Genomic DNA, 14,776 nt, shown 5'->3' on the forward strand with positions numbered 1-14,776 from the left:
CACCCTTCTAGAAACATGGGCCTCCCAAACCTGCCCAAGAGATCTCAGCGTGTCAGGGAAGAGAGCCACTCACTACTTCTCTTTGAAACAAAGTTGAGGACCTCAGTACACAAGTTTTGACTTTTTGCATTGACTGGATTTTGTTATTTCTTCGCCATTTCACACATTTGACACTGAAATATAGTGCTTGTATTTAATTAATTAAGGATGAATCCCCTTTAATTTTATTGTGGCTCATTATTATCACCTTAATATGTCTCTTTCAATTAATGTTTCTTTGTGAGAACTATAATGGGGACAATGTCATGAGAAAAAATTAGCCCCTGACACGTAAGCTGGATCAAGGCACTGTAGTTGAGATCTGGAAAATCATAAATCCTACAAAAATTTAGAAAATACTTATGAAGTCACCATGATTCCATCCTGATGCTCTCTAAGTGAGACTTTTAAGTTACGAGGGAAAAGAGAACGGTCTTGTTTTGGGGTTCTGCACATTCCAGTGGTGCCAACGATCAGTTTGTGTGACACTGGGGAAATGCAATGGCTTCAGTTTCCTTTTCTGTAAAACAAAGGGCTGGACTGGGCTGACCTGTGTGATCCCATCCCGCCCCCAGCTCCTTCAACTTTCAATAATTAGTTTTGTCAAGCTACGCACAGACTTGGCTTTCCGCTTCTTTGAAGCAGACATTTATTGTGGCCAAAACTGCATTTTCAAAAGAGTTAATAAATTCATAACTTAAAACTACCCTGCTTTCCAAACTGTTTGTCTTAAGGTAGTGACCGCTAGCAGGTTTTTTGTTTTTTTCTTAATACAAAATACAGATTAAATGTTATCATGACACCCTGAAACTCAGGTTCAATTTCAATGAGAGTACATATGTTACAAAGTAGAACACATTTTAAATGCACCACCTTTAAAAAAGAACAGGTTTTTACTCTATTTGGTATATCTATCAATCCAGAAAGGTTTCTTTTTCTTTTCTTTTCTTCTTTTTTTTTTCCTTTTTAGGGCGGCACCTGCAGCATATGGAAGTTCCCAGGCTAGAGGCTGAATCGGAGCTGCAGTTGGCAGCCTACACCACAGCCATGGCAACACTGGATCTGAGCCGCATCTTTGACCTATGTTACAGCTTGAGGCAAACTCGCTGAACAAGGTCAGGGTTTGAACCTGCATCCTCACAGATACTATGTCAGGTTCTTAACCCACTGAGCCACAAAGGGAACTCCAAAGTTTTGTTTTGTTTTGTTTCGTTAACACCCACACCCATGGCGTCTGGATGTTCCTGGGGCTGGGGACTGAATAACCCAGAAAGCTTTCAAATTCCACCATTCAAAGCAAGTTCATCTGGAGAAACTCACCCTACCTGAAGAACTAGTAAGCTCATGATTTCAAGATGCCTCAGGGATTTGGGGTTTAACTTTGAGCCTTCCTCAAACAGCTGTGGATCTTGGAAAAACCGTTTAACCTCTTGTGTGCTCAGTTTCCTCCTCTGCAAATTTCAGGAGCTGGGGACCTCAGGTTCCTCTGAGGTCTACATTCTCTGCCTCCGGCCCAGAGAAGGAAATCTGCTTGCAGGAGCCGTCAGGAGGGAGGCTCTTCTCACCAGCCCTGGGAGGCCTCGCTGGCCCTGCAGCCCAGAGGACAACAAGGCCAGCAGATACCAAAGAGCCACCTATGGACTACACAGGCTTCAACGTGGGCACCTGGATTTTAATTTCCTCTTTACAGCACAGTAAACTGCACTTTCCAGTGGAATAATAAATATCCACCGAGGATATTTTGATTGCTCGAGGAGATCTCATTTTGAAATCAGGTTTAAGACACATTTCTCTGGTGGTTTTCATTATCAACAAAATGAAAGCCCCCAAAAGAATGTTTATAAACTAGAGTTTAAATACGTTGGGATATGAAAAAGTGTCTCCCCAAGAGTTAAGCATCTGTAAATATTTAAGACCAGGTGAAATTACAAATATGCCTTCTAATGACCTCTTTTACATTTGAGTAGCAGCCAAAGGAGCCAGCAAAATACCAGGGAACATTATGACATGAAACTGTTAACTCTACGGTCATATATAAGAACTCAAATTACAACACAGAGTTGGGGAAAAACGCATAAATTGTCCAGATACAAACAAAATCAACTCTGCACATGAGAAAACGGATCACAGAGAGGACGCTGAAGCGTCCCCCTTTCCTCTCAGATACACTTGGATAGTAATGCGTTCACATAAAGACCAGGCTACACAATAAATAAAGCCTCTTTGCCTGAATTTTCACGATTTAGCTGCCCCCGCCCCTAGACAACATGCATCACAGCCTCACACTTTACTCTGGTTCTCTCTGCCTGTGGACCAGACATTACGTTAGACGCTTTATTCACATCCTAGTAAGTGTTCTTCTCAGCAGCCCTTAACAGTAGCAATTGTTTGCTCTGTTACAGGGCAGTAGAAACTGAGGTCCCAAGAGATTATGTGTCTGCTACAAACTGCTTTTCCTTCAAATTCCAAAAAACATTAAGGAAGACAGTCCTTGATCACAGCCTTCTTTCCTTCCTTCCTTCCTTCCTTCCGAAACTCATTCTACTTCTAACACACTCTACTCTGTGGAAAGCATCTTATTAAAGCATCCCACCTCCATCTATTTCTTTCTTTCTTCCTTTCCTTCCTTCCTTCCTTCCTTCCTTCCTTCCTTCCTTCCTTCCTTTCTTTCTTTCTTTTCTCTCTCTCTCTCTCTCTCTCTTTCTTTTTTTGCTGTTGTTGTTGCTTTTTAGGGTCACACTTGTGGCACATGGAGGTTCCCAGGCTAGGGGTCCAATTGGAGTTGTAGCTGTGAGCCTATGCCAGAGCCACAGCAATGTGGGACCCGAGCTGTGTCTGTCACCTACACCACAGCTCACGGTGGTGCCAGATCCTTAACCCACTGAGCGAGGCCAGAGATCGAACCCACAACCTCACGGTTCCTAGTCGGATTTGTTTCCGCTGAGCCACGACAGGAACCCCTACCTCCATTTTCTTACGCAGTTTGCAGTGAAGAACAGAACTCAGAGAAATGATTAGCTCAGTTGTGCCTCTGCCTTCATTATCTGAGTACCCCTGTAGCTCGCCTTTTCTGGGATAAATTATAAAATTTCCTTTCTGTTTCCCTTTGCAACCATTTTTCAAAAGACATCTTCTCTTTTAGGAGTGGAACTGAGAAAGAGAAACAGTATTTTAAGAGAGGGGAGTAAAACAAAAAGATTACCACAGCGTTTTTCCATTAGCACCATGACATTTCTAATAATCTACCCAGAAGGATTTTTTTTTTTAGCATCTTCCTAAGTGCCTCTTGAAAACCTCTGTGACATACACGATAGCTACTGACTAATTTGTTCTGGCAGAAAAATGAATTCAGTATTATCGAAAATATGTTTCCTATCACCAGATCTTATTCAGGTCATTGAGTGGCTTTTCACTGGTAGAAGGGAGTAGAATTTACCTTTAATGAAACATTATTGAGAAGAGAGAGAAAAATAACATTTTGACCTACTCCAACATTAGCAAAATGCAAATCATAGTCAGTTTTCAAGGAGGTGATATTTCAGTGGCTTGCATTTCTGGGGTTGTGCATCAATCTGAATTTTTTTTTTTTTTAAGCAATGTGAACGAAGGGGGCAGGAAACAGACTGTGAATAAACAACTGTGAAAAACTAACTTTAAGCAGCTTTCAGCTTAGTGACTGAGATAATGCCATTTCTCTAGAGAAGTTCTAAATATAGAGGAATAATGGATAGCAGTTTACCACAAGCTGTGCAGCTCCCTAAACCAGCAGGGCATTGAATGGGGGAGGATTGTAAAGTCCCCACAGCAACTTCAGAGATTGATTAAGGATGTGTTAGCGACAGGTTCCAATGGGTGTGGCAGGGTGGGGGCGGGGGGGGGGGGGGGAGTTACTGTCACAGCTCATTCTTTTTTTAATTCTGGTGCCGAGATGGGGGTAGCTGCACTGTCAGAGGCAGATGCGGGTGATGAGGATGTTAAGGGGAAGAAAAGAGCTCTTCATTATTCCTCTTTTGGAAATAAAGAGGGATAAAATTCAGCAATCACTTCCCTTTGATTTGTCAGCACAGCCAGGATACTGGCTTCCTTTCCCTAGGTGAGATTGCTTCCTGCTGCCAGCATGAGGGAGCAGGATGGATAAATGTGTGAAAAAGAAAATTAAGCTTGAAGGGTAGCTTTTATTTTGATGCTTGCTAGGCATTCTTTCTTGTGTTAAAATTAGATGTACTGGAGTTCCCGTCGTGGCACAGTGGAAATGGGAATCCGACTAGGAACCGTGAGGTTGTAGGTTCGATCCCTGGCCTCGCTCAGTGGGTTAAGGATCTGGCGTTGCCATGAGCTGTGGGGTAGGTAGCAGACGCGGCTCGGATCTGGCGTTGCTGTGGCTGTGGCATAGGCCAGCAGCTGTAGCTCCAATTAGACCCCTAGCCTGGGACCCTGGGATGTGCCGAGGGTGCGTCCCCCAAAAAAGGCAAAAGACAAAAAAAATTAGACATATTGGTGACTGACAGCCATAGCATTTTAATGCAGGGCAGCTTTCCCTAGAGAGACCCCCCCATATGCATAACATAAGGGGCAGTTTTCATAAAGTATTACAACTTCTTGGACTTTGTCTTTAGCTACGAAGAAGCAGAAAAATCTGAAAATCTAGTCTAGTGCTGTGGGTAAACTATGCCAGGGAGTAACAGTCACTTCGATACTAGCAAAAAGCTCCCTGGTCAAAATCACACCATTAAATGCATATTTAATCAGAGTTTATAGACAGAGAAAAAAATTCAAAGGTTCTCTCATAAATGACCTTTATAAAAGATGTCTTCCTCTCAGCTGCCTCAGGGCAAAATTTCAACCAAAGTGAAATGGGATGAGATGCGGCTGATTATTTAACAAGATCTTGTCATCAGAGAGAACGTAACTTCTTTTTTCAGAGTTAGGGCTTCATACATATTTTGGAGATGGTTTGGTGATTCAGCAGTTCAGGTTTATAATTTTCTAATTAAAATGTATCCTTCACATCAATTTTAGGAAAGTAAGTAACAAGCTTAACCCATGGCATTTAATCATTGAGATTTGTTTTGACATTTTTAGAACATGGAACCTAATACAGAGATGCGATTACTTCGCAATAGATTTGCAAGGAAGGTGACATGTCGCCTGAGAATTTACAGAGGAAAAACACATTATTAGTCTGATGGGGGAAGAGAAGACAGAAAAGATCTCGATGTCAAAAAATTCAACATACATGCATGATTTTCAAAGCGCCTCTCTTTAAAGTCTGGGAATAACCTTGTATCTGAACTTTCTTCCATCGTATCATGCTTGGCTGCTCCACCCCTGGCCCTCTTTAGATCTGAGAGGAAAAGAACAAGGGTGCATGGAAAATGAGTTTGCTAACCAACAGCCAAAGGGTACAAGCTTGATCTACTGTGTAGGACAGTGTGGCCTGCTCTGGACCCATCGGCTCCCGGCTTACTGCTCAGCTCTCAGACCCTGACATGATGCCCTAATACTGTCCGGACACAAACAGAGGGTATTTAAGGAGTGTCTCTCCAGCTGCTCTGTACCCTATAAGAAAGCCATCCCGAAGACGACATTTGTCAGCTGGCCCCCCTCCAGCCCGCCTACCTTCCTGGTCCCAGTTGAGGAAGGACTGTCCCCTGGTGACCTTGCTGAAGGGAGAGGATTTAGAAACAGGGAAGTGGGATGGTCATGTGAATAACTCCATCATTCATTTTCAGCTTCAGAATAGAGGCTCCTGGACACAGATGCGCAGAGGATGGGGGTTTTCGTATCAGACAGGCCCGCATTCGAATATTGGTCCTGACACTTTGTGACCTTGGACAAATTACTGAACGTCCTCTGGTCTTCAGTTACTTCTGATACAGAAGGGAGAACACAATACCTAACTTTTAGGGTTAGGATGAGGTCTAATTGAGATAATATGTGTGTGATACACTTAGCATGGTTTTTGGCTAATAGGGCTCAATATCGTCGAGGGTTTTTTTAGGGCTCAGTATCTTTTTGTTTGTTTTTCAAGAGCTCGATAAAATTTGCGAAATTCTTTCAAGGACCAGAGGGTCTCTCCTTCTAGTTTTGAAAACATTTATTTTTATTTTTAATTTTTTTTGATAATTGCTTTTTTTTTTTTTTTTTCAGGGCTGTACCTGTGGCATATGGAAGTTCCTAGGCTAGGGGTCAAATTGGAGCTGCAGCTGCTGGCCTATGCCACAGCCACAGCCACACCAAATCAGAGATGCATCTGTGACCTACACCATAGCTCATGGCAATGCCGGGTTCTTAACCCACTGAATGAGGCCAGAAATGGAACCGAGTCCTCAGGGATACTAGTCTGGATTATCACTGCTGAATCACAACGGGAACTCTGGCCATTCTTTTACCAGATCATATAGCTACAGAGGTCCTGTAACTGAGAAACCCACCACCCACGTGGAAGAGTCAGCACAAGCCAGATTATGATGCTCCCATATATTAGTAACCTGAATCAACCAAGGTTTACTCCTTTCCAAGAATCCAGTGTTGACTTCGTATGAAAAGGAGAAAGGACCATTCCTTTTCTATTCTTTTTGCCGTCGCATCTCTGGGTGGGGTGGAGGAGGCCCAACCAAGCACAAGTGGTTTACATCCCCTGGGTGATCACTGCGCCGCCCAAGACATGCTGGACAGTTACTCGTGCATTCTTACTCCAAGGCTTGCCCGCGCATCCATCTCCTCCCTCTGGGCCGAGAGAGGGTAGTAGGGGCAGATGGAGTCCATGAGTTGTCACAAGGTCTATTTTCAGATTCGGAAACCAGGGTCAAGAGAAAGGCTGTAGCCAGGGACAGAGAACAGAGAAGGAACAGACCTGGGGACTGGTCCCCTAGTGCATTCTCTCTTCCCAACTGCTGTGTGCGGCTAGACTGCAGCCATCTCAGATGCAAGGAAGGAGAGTCCTCTAAACCCACAGATGTTAGCCACGCAGGGGTTACTGAGCAGTGCAGTCTGAACCACCATGCATAAAAAACAAGATGAAGTTTTACATAACTGACTGAGCATTCCTGCTAACGTCTACCCTTCACCAATTCCATTTGTGTCCCTTTATTTGGTGATATGACTTGGTTCTTGAAGTTCTTGGAAACCCTCAAGAAGCTACAGACCCTGAAGCATAGAGAGGCATTTTTCTAGGCCAGCTCTGCTTTGACTCACGCAATTGATCACATGCACAGTATTTTGTTAGCAAGTAGAGCAGCTGGACTAGCCACTAGTGGCTTTAGAGGAAAATAAAATCTGAATAAAAGAAAAAGAGGAGACACCCCATGCCATTTCACCTATTTAGTTTCTTTGATCTCTGTTTATCATTTGTAAATTTTTTGCCTTGCTTGTTATGCGCCAGGCATTGTGCTATCAGCTCTACATGCAAGTCAGTAAATCCTCAGATCAGGCCAGCAGGGCTGTCGTCTTTCCTTAAAGGAGAAAGCAATGGCTTAGAGAGGTTAATTAACACAGCAAAGGTCACACTGCAAATGAGTGGCTGAGCTGGGATTCAAATTCCCATCAGTCTACTCCTAAAGCCATGCTGTGCCCTTCACCAGATATTTTAGTGAGCATCCTGGCAGGTTCATCATAATATCAATACACACCTTGCAGGGCTGGCGAGCAAGTTAAAGAGATGATATAGATGGAAAGTGTCTGGCAGACCATGAGGCCCCGCAAAGCTTAGCTGTGATTGTTTCTCACGGCTTTACCCAGAGCTAGCTCTGCTGTCCTTGGTGGCCATGTCTTTATTAATCCCATAATTCATCCTTAATCCACCCAAGTCTTGTTTGCCTGGCTTTCTCAACAACCAAAGGGAAACTGAAAATATGGCTTTTGTAAGAAAGACTTAACACCTGCTGCCAAAGGCGGCTGGATCATCAGAGGAGAAGAGATTCACTTACAAAAGATGTAGATTAATCTGGACGTGATTTCCCAACATAAACCAGGCACAAGGAGGCAAGCAACCCAGGGAAGGATCATTGTGCTGAGAGTGGAAGCACTTATTATAAATAATGACCATGTAATTATCCACGACTTCCCTGAGTCTGTAACCTGTGGCTGGTCTGAGGAGGTGGCCTGTCTTACTAAGTGTAAGGAGACTGAAGCGCATCCACAAATTTATCAGGGCATGTGTCTGGGCCTCACAGCGGGGTCCCCACCTCCTGGGCACATTCCTCAAAGCTGAGGGCCAGGGTGCAGGACAGCTGTGGGGCCTCTTCTGCTGGATCCCCTCTCCTCTGCTATCAGCACGAAGACTTTTTGCATGTGTGTGAAGGCAACACATCTCCTGTCTTTGCTGAAGCATCGTGTTTGCAGAGCACATGAACGCAATGGGCAGGCCCTGAGGTTCCTCTTCCTGGTGTGCCTCCAAGCCGTGTTCGCGAGCCCCGAGGTGCTGCTGAAGAGGCTAACACCACTCAAAAGGAGCAAGGGCAGGAGTTCCCTGCTGGTGTCGAAGGCTGTCACTGCTACGGCTCGCGCTGCTGCTCTGGCACAGCTTCCATGCCTGGCCTGGAACTTCCACATGCCGAAGGCATGGCCTGCACCCCCCGCCCCCCAAAAAGGAGCAATGCAAGAAACCATGACAAGGGTAGGGAGAGACCCAGCAGACACTTCCAACAGGGGCATGGCTGTCTCCAAGGTTAGTCAGTTCCTCTTGTTTTCATTCCAGATCACATTAGCTTGGTGGCAGCAGCTACAAATGGGAAACTCAAGACTAGAATCGTCTTGACCTGCTTGAGCCATGTAAACTAGCTATTTCCTGTGTCCTCTTAGTTGGAATGCAAGGCCTACTGCAAAGCTCCCGCCATAGGTCAGGGAGGGCCATGCCTTTCTGCGGTGTCCAGCTACAACAGGAAACACTGGGGAAAAGGACTCAATTCAGTATTTTGGGTGAGGCAGTTGCAACGAACGACAATCGTAGGCCTGGAACCTCACAGACTGTCATGCTCATCATTACAGCTGTGGCTTACTGGGCCCATCCTACATGGCAAGTGCGTTACGGACATCTCATCTCACCCTCTCAATAACACTGTGAGGTGGCGAATATTATTTTTATCAAGTATGGATGAAAAAGCTGAGATTAAGTAACTTGCCTGAGGTCACCAGATGGCAGGTTCTAGATAGGAACCTGGGTCCAACTCATGCTCTGAACCACCAGGGCTTTTAACCAACCAGAACCTCCCCAGAATCTGCAGGAACAGAAGGCTTAGGGGAACCCTCAAGTCATCTGGACTGATCAACCTGTCCATTTAAAATTGTTTTCAGAAAAGCCAATTTGGAGTTCCCACTGTGGCTCAGTGGGTTAAGAACCCAGCACCGTCTCTGTGAAGATTCACGTTCCATCCCCGGCTTCATTCAGTGGGTTAAGAATCCGGCATTGCTGTGAGCTGCAGTGTAGGTTGCAGATGAGGCTCAGATCCAGTGCTGCTGTGGCTGTGGCTGTGGTGTAGGCTAGCAGCTGCTGCTCTGATTCGACCCCTAACCTGGGAGCTTCTATATGCCACAGGTACAGCAGGAAAAAGAAAATAAATAAGTAAATAAATAAACAAACCATCAAGCAAAGCCAATCAAAGAATAAGGCTGATCCAAATCTCTTTACAAAGCCATTCTTTTGTCTGCCTTTGAGAACTCCTGATATAAGAAACAGGTGGAAAATATTCTTTCTAGCAGTTTGATCCTCCTCTGCGAGTTATATATTTTGAGTCTTTCAGCTGTTAAGTTAATTACAGTTATGGTCATTTGGAGATAAATGTAAAAGAATACTCTTTAAAGTAGAAATATTTGACCAGTTCTGCCAAAACATGCTAGTGAGTAGAGAAGGAATACGTTTGCTTTTAAGGAATGACACATACCAAAGTCATTCATCTCTGCCGTGTTGCTGCCGATTACACCTGCACAGTCTGGATGCAAGCACAGCCTGTAGATGGTCTCCTCCATTGCCGCGTGGCTTCTGAACAGAACTTGCTCCATGGGCCACTAGAAGTGTCACTTCGGAAGCCACTGTCTGATGGAGAATGGGTGTTAACAAGGACAGGGAAATTATTATTTTTTGCAATGTACAGACTCATCCTTTTTGCCCATCCCATGGGGAGCTGTCCCCAAATCTTCTCAGTGCATCTAAATACCCTTCAAAGTGGTACCCTTTCTTTCTTTTTTTTTGTCTTTTGTCTTTTTTTGTTGTTGTTGTTGTTGCTATTTCTTGGGCCGCTCCCGCGGCATATGGAGGTTCCCAGGCTAGGGGTTGAATCGGAGCTGTAGCCACCGGCCTACGCCAGAGCCACAGCAACGCGGGATCCGAGCCGCGTCTGCGACCTACACCACAGCTCACGGCAACGCCGGATCGTTAACCCACTGAGCAAGGGCAGGGACCGAACCCGCAACCTCATGGTTCCTAGTCGGATTCGTTAAACACTGCACCACGACGGGAACTCCGGTACCCTCTTTTCTATCATGACTGTGGGGGGTTGAGTAGTGTCCCCCTCAAAAGTCATATCCACCCAGAATCTCAGAAAGTGACATTATTTGGAAATATGGTCTTTGCAGATGGAACTAGTTAAGATGAGATCATAACTGGATTAAGATGTGCCCTAAATCCCATGACTGGTGTCCTTCTGGGAAGAGGAGAAGACACATGGAGGAAAAAAACCATATAAAGATGGAGGCAGAGATGGAAGTGATGCAGCGACAGGGCAGGGAATGCCAGGGATTTCTGGAAGCTGGAAGAGCCAAGAAAAGCATCTCCCCCTGAGCTTCAGGAGAGAGAGCAGTCCGGCCAATACCTTCATCTCGGACTTCTCCAGAACTGTGAGAAAATAAATCTCTATTGCTTTAAGGCACCCAGTTTGTGGTCATTTGTTACGGCAGTTCTAGGAAACTAATACAGGGATTAGCACACACAATTTGGCCCAGGCCCTCAGCATCTTTTGCAAGGATTATTTTTAGTGAATTAATAGCGAGGAAAAATGGGAAGTGACTCAAATGACCAAATGTTGGAAAATGGTGGAATACATTATAGTATATTCATATAATTGAACATTATGCAGCTATTAATATTATGTGTTTGAATTAACAACATGTGAAAACAATTGGGATGTAATATGCCAACTGCTACAGAAGAATAAATAACTCCATATAATATTATTTCAATTTTTTTTTGGCTGTGCCTGCAGCATATAGAAATTTCAGGGCCAGGGATCAGACCCACCACCACAACAGTGACCCAAACTGCAGAAGTGGCAACACTGCATCCTAAACCCACTGAGCCACCAGGGAACTCCAGTGTGATTCCAGTTTTGTTTTCAACATATGTTTGTACAGATAAAAGACTAGACAAAAATATACCATATGGTTATCTCTGAGGGGGTCACAAGATTTTATCTGACCTTTTCATATATCCTCACATTTCTATAATGATCATGCATTATGATCATTATAACAAAAAAACTAATATGGCTTACTCCCAAAATTCAGAAGACTATCAGTTCAGCGGTTTTCAAGCTATTTTGAGCACATCTCCTAGTAACAAACATGGTTTGCATTATGACTATAGCAGACTACAGTCTAAAGGACCACACCCCTTATCTAAATTCTTTTAGGCAGTTTACGGGGGGAGGTTAAAAAAAAGGATTTCCTGAGTCTTCTGTTTCTTAAAAGCAATCAACCTAAAATGATCCTCATGGCAAAGAGACAATTTTAGGGTGGCAAATTTTGCACAACTAGAGTTGTGCCTTTGAAACTCCCCCAAGAGGTCTCACAGTCCCAAAGTTCAGTTGGTAGATTGTTCTATTTCACTGAACCAGTTTCTTAGTCCTGACAGATATGTCACTTCAGTTAAATTCATTTCAGGAATTTCATGCAGGTGGGCTCCCAAAGGCCTATGGTACCTGCAATCAGGTGTTAAAACAGGGGGCACATCAATGGAAACAAACATGATGCAAGGGCTAATGATGAAACCCCAAATAATCCCAGTTTCTGAGTTCTGAAGGCAGCCAATAAAGATATATGGATGTTTGGCTCAAAGCGTTTTCAGAGAGAGTAAGGGCAGATAGTGGCAAATTGACAGATATTCCTAGTCTGCAGTCTGAATGTCTCTTGTGATCTTTCTGAGGGCTTATATGGGACTAGATAGGAATACGCCTCTCTACATGAACTGTTGTGATGATTTCTCTGAAGTTTAGATCAAGTGGTCCAATTTTAGCTTGGATGACTTTGGAAAAAAGGGGAATTTTAGTTCTTAATGATTCCAAGTCTGAAGGGTAGGAGAAAAAATTAGAAATGTTAGTGTGGAAAGTTGTAGCCAAATATTGGAGGAAACCAGAAAAATTCGAGATCCAGTCCAGTTTACAGGTAGAAAACAAACCTCAAAGGCAAGGGACAGAATTAGAATCTAATATCCACAGTGTATTACTGAAACATAATTTTTCTCTCTGAAATCACCCTTGGGAGTTCCTGGTGTGGCTCAGCAGCTTTAGAACCTGACATAGTTTCTATGAGGATGCAGGTTCAATCCCTGGCCTCACTCAGTGGATTAAGGACCTGGCATTGCCACAAGCTGTGGCATAGGTTGCAGATGCAGTTCAGATCTGGCATTGCTGAGGCTGTGGCGTAGGCCAGCAGCCGCAGCTCCGATTTGACCCCTAGCCCGGGAACTTCCATATGCCGCAGGTGTGGCCCTAAAAAGAAAAAAATAATAAAAAAAATTAAAAAATAAAATCATACTACTTTTACCAAAGATAGACTAATTTATTTGCAAAATAAGTTTAGTTGCAATAAACCTGGCCTGTTTAACTAAGAAACAGGGAGAACAGAAAATGCCCGTGTAACTCTTTAATCTGCTTTGTTGGAACTTTTCATACAGAATTTCAGATTGGACTTTTTAATGCCTCTCCAGAACAGGAAGCCAAGCCAAGAATTTCCCATCAGACTCACCTGCAATACTGATACCTTTCAGTGAATTCCTCTCCTCTCGAGAGGTCCCCCCAAAACCTAGAAGTTCCCATGCCTTCCAGGAAGTGACCTTTTTACTCACCAGATAAGGCTGGTAGGAAACCTACAAGGAAAGTCTGTAGGAGGAACAGGCCATGGGCTTGGCGATTATGTGCTGGCTTATAGAGTATCTCATTGCATGGAAATTTTCTTGAGGTTAGCAGGTGACTGGGTATCCATTTACCCCCATTCCCTGACCAGTTTATCCCCTCATGAGTGCGTCCTTGAGGTGGTGAGCACGCTAATGGCTCTTTCTATTTATTTACTTATTTATTTGATGGGGATATGTTTTTTCTAATGGCTCTTAACTGCTCTATCCAGGCCAACCAATTTTGCGGCTCTGTCTTCCAAGACATCTCTTATCAGTGGCTTTTACCTCATGTGCATATTCATTCACAGAAAAGTTTGTCTAAACAGGTGCCATTCTGGTGAGAACTGTGAACTCACTAGTCTGCAAGGCTCGAACTGCAGGCCATAGGGCCCTATGGGGCCTGTAGGGCCTATGCCTGTGCTACTACCCTATGGTTTTTCTTCCTTATGACAAACAACATAAAATACAAGGACGGGAGTTCCTGTCGTGGCGCAGTGGTTAACGAATCCGACTAGGAACCATGAGGTTGCGGGTTCGGTCCCTGCCCTTGCTCAGTGGGTTAATGATCCGGCGTTGCCGTGAGCTGTGGTGTAGGTTTCAGACGCGGCTCGGATCCCGCGTTGCTGTGGCTCTGGCATAGGCCGGTGGCTACAGCTCCGATTCGACCCCTAGCCTGGGAACCTCCATATGCCGCGGGAGCGGCCCAAAGAAATAGCAAAAAGACAGAAAAAAAAAAAAATACAAGGACGAAGAAAAAACAGTGACTGTCTCTGGGAGAAAATGGATCAATAAAGCCAAGAATACATGACCAAATTGACCAGTCACTAAGTCCAAGGTACTATAGTTCCGCAAATATTTTATCCTACTAATCAAAATCTAGAAAGAGAGAGAGAAGTGCCACTTCCATTCTACCAAACCCTACAGACAGAGATTCTGGGAGCTGTAATAGAAAAATCCTACCTTCTGCCAGCTTTTGTCAAATGTCCCAGGATCTCTTTATCTGCAGCAGTCTTCGGAAAACAGCTTTTCCAGCCAGTGAAGGATTCTGCCGGATACACCAACTATTGGGGGAGGAAAAAAACTTTCCTTCTACCCTTTCTAGGTTCTTCTGGCTTGTCTAAAAATTAAATTGATATGAGACAGCTTAACAGGAGAAAATCAAATTTAATTACATACTTATAAGAGCCCCATGAGAAAAATTAGACCCAAGAGATGAATTTTGGAGTGGCAAATTTTGCTTCCCTACACCCTGGATTACCTGTTGGGCCCAATGTGATCGTGAGGATCCTTTTACAAGAGAGACAGAAAGATCAGAATGATTGGTAGGAGATGTGAGGATGGAAGCAGGGAAGCAAGGGGTTGGAGAGACACAAGCACAGGGCCATGAGACAAAGAACGCGGGCAGCTTCCAGAAGACGAAAAAGATAAGAAATCGTAACCTCCTCTGAATCCTCCAGAAGGAATGAAGCCCCGCTGAAGCCCTGATTTTAGATTTCTGACTTCAGGACTATAAGATAATAAATTTGAGTTGCTTTCAGCCGCTAAACTTGTAGTCATTTGGTATCTGCCAATAGGAAACAAACACCATGACCTAATACATAAATCTGTACAAACGTTGAAACAAAGTTTCAC

The 14,776-nt window shown here is 44.1% G+C and overlaps 1 long non-coding RNA gene across 1 annotated transcript; it reads right to left on the bottom strand.

Annotated features, from left to right (window-relative positions):
• Positions 1–4,546: 4,546 nt before the first annotated feature.
• LOC125117721 (uncharacterized) lies at positions 4,547–14,253 on the bottom strand. The gene is made up of 3 exons (XR_007132697.1): positions 14,105–14,253; positions 9,921–10,072; positions 4,547–5,383 (listed from the first exon to the last, which is right to left on the bottom strand). It is a non-coding gene; the product is annotated as an uncharacterized LOC125117721 (long non-coding RNA).
• Between the last annotated feature and the right edge of the window lie 523 nt (positions 14,254–14,776).

The sequence above is a fragment of the Phacochoerus africanus genome, chromosome 16, assembly GCF_016906955.1.
Source record: "Phacochoerus africanus isolate WHEZ1 chromosome 16, ROS_Pafr_v1, whole genome shotgun sequence".
In the NCBI taxonomy this organism is placed as follows: Eukaryota; Metazoa; Chordata; class Mammalia; order Artiodactyla; family Suidae; genus Phacochoerus; species Phacochoerus africanus.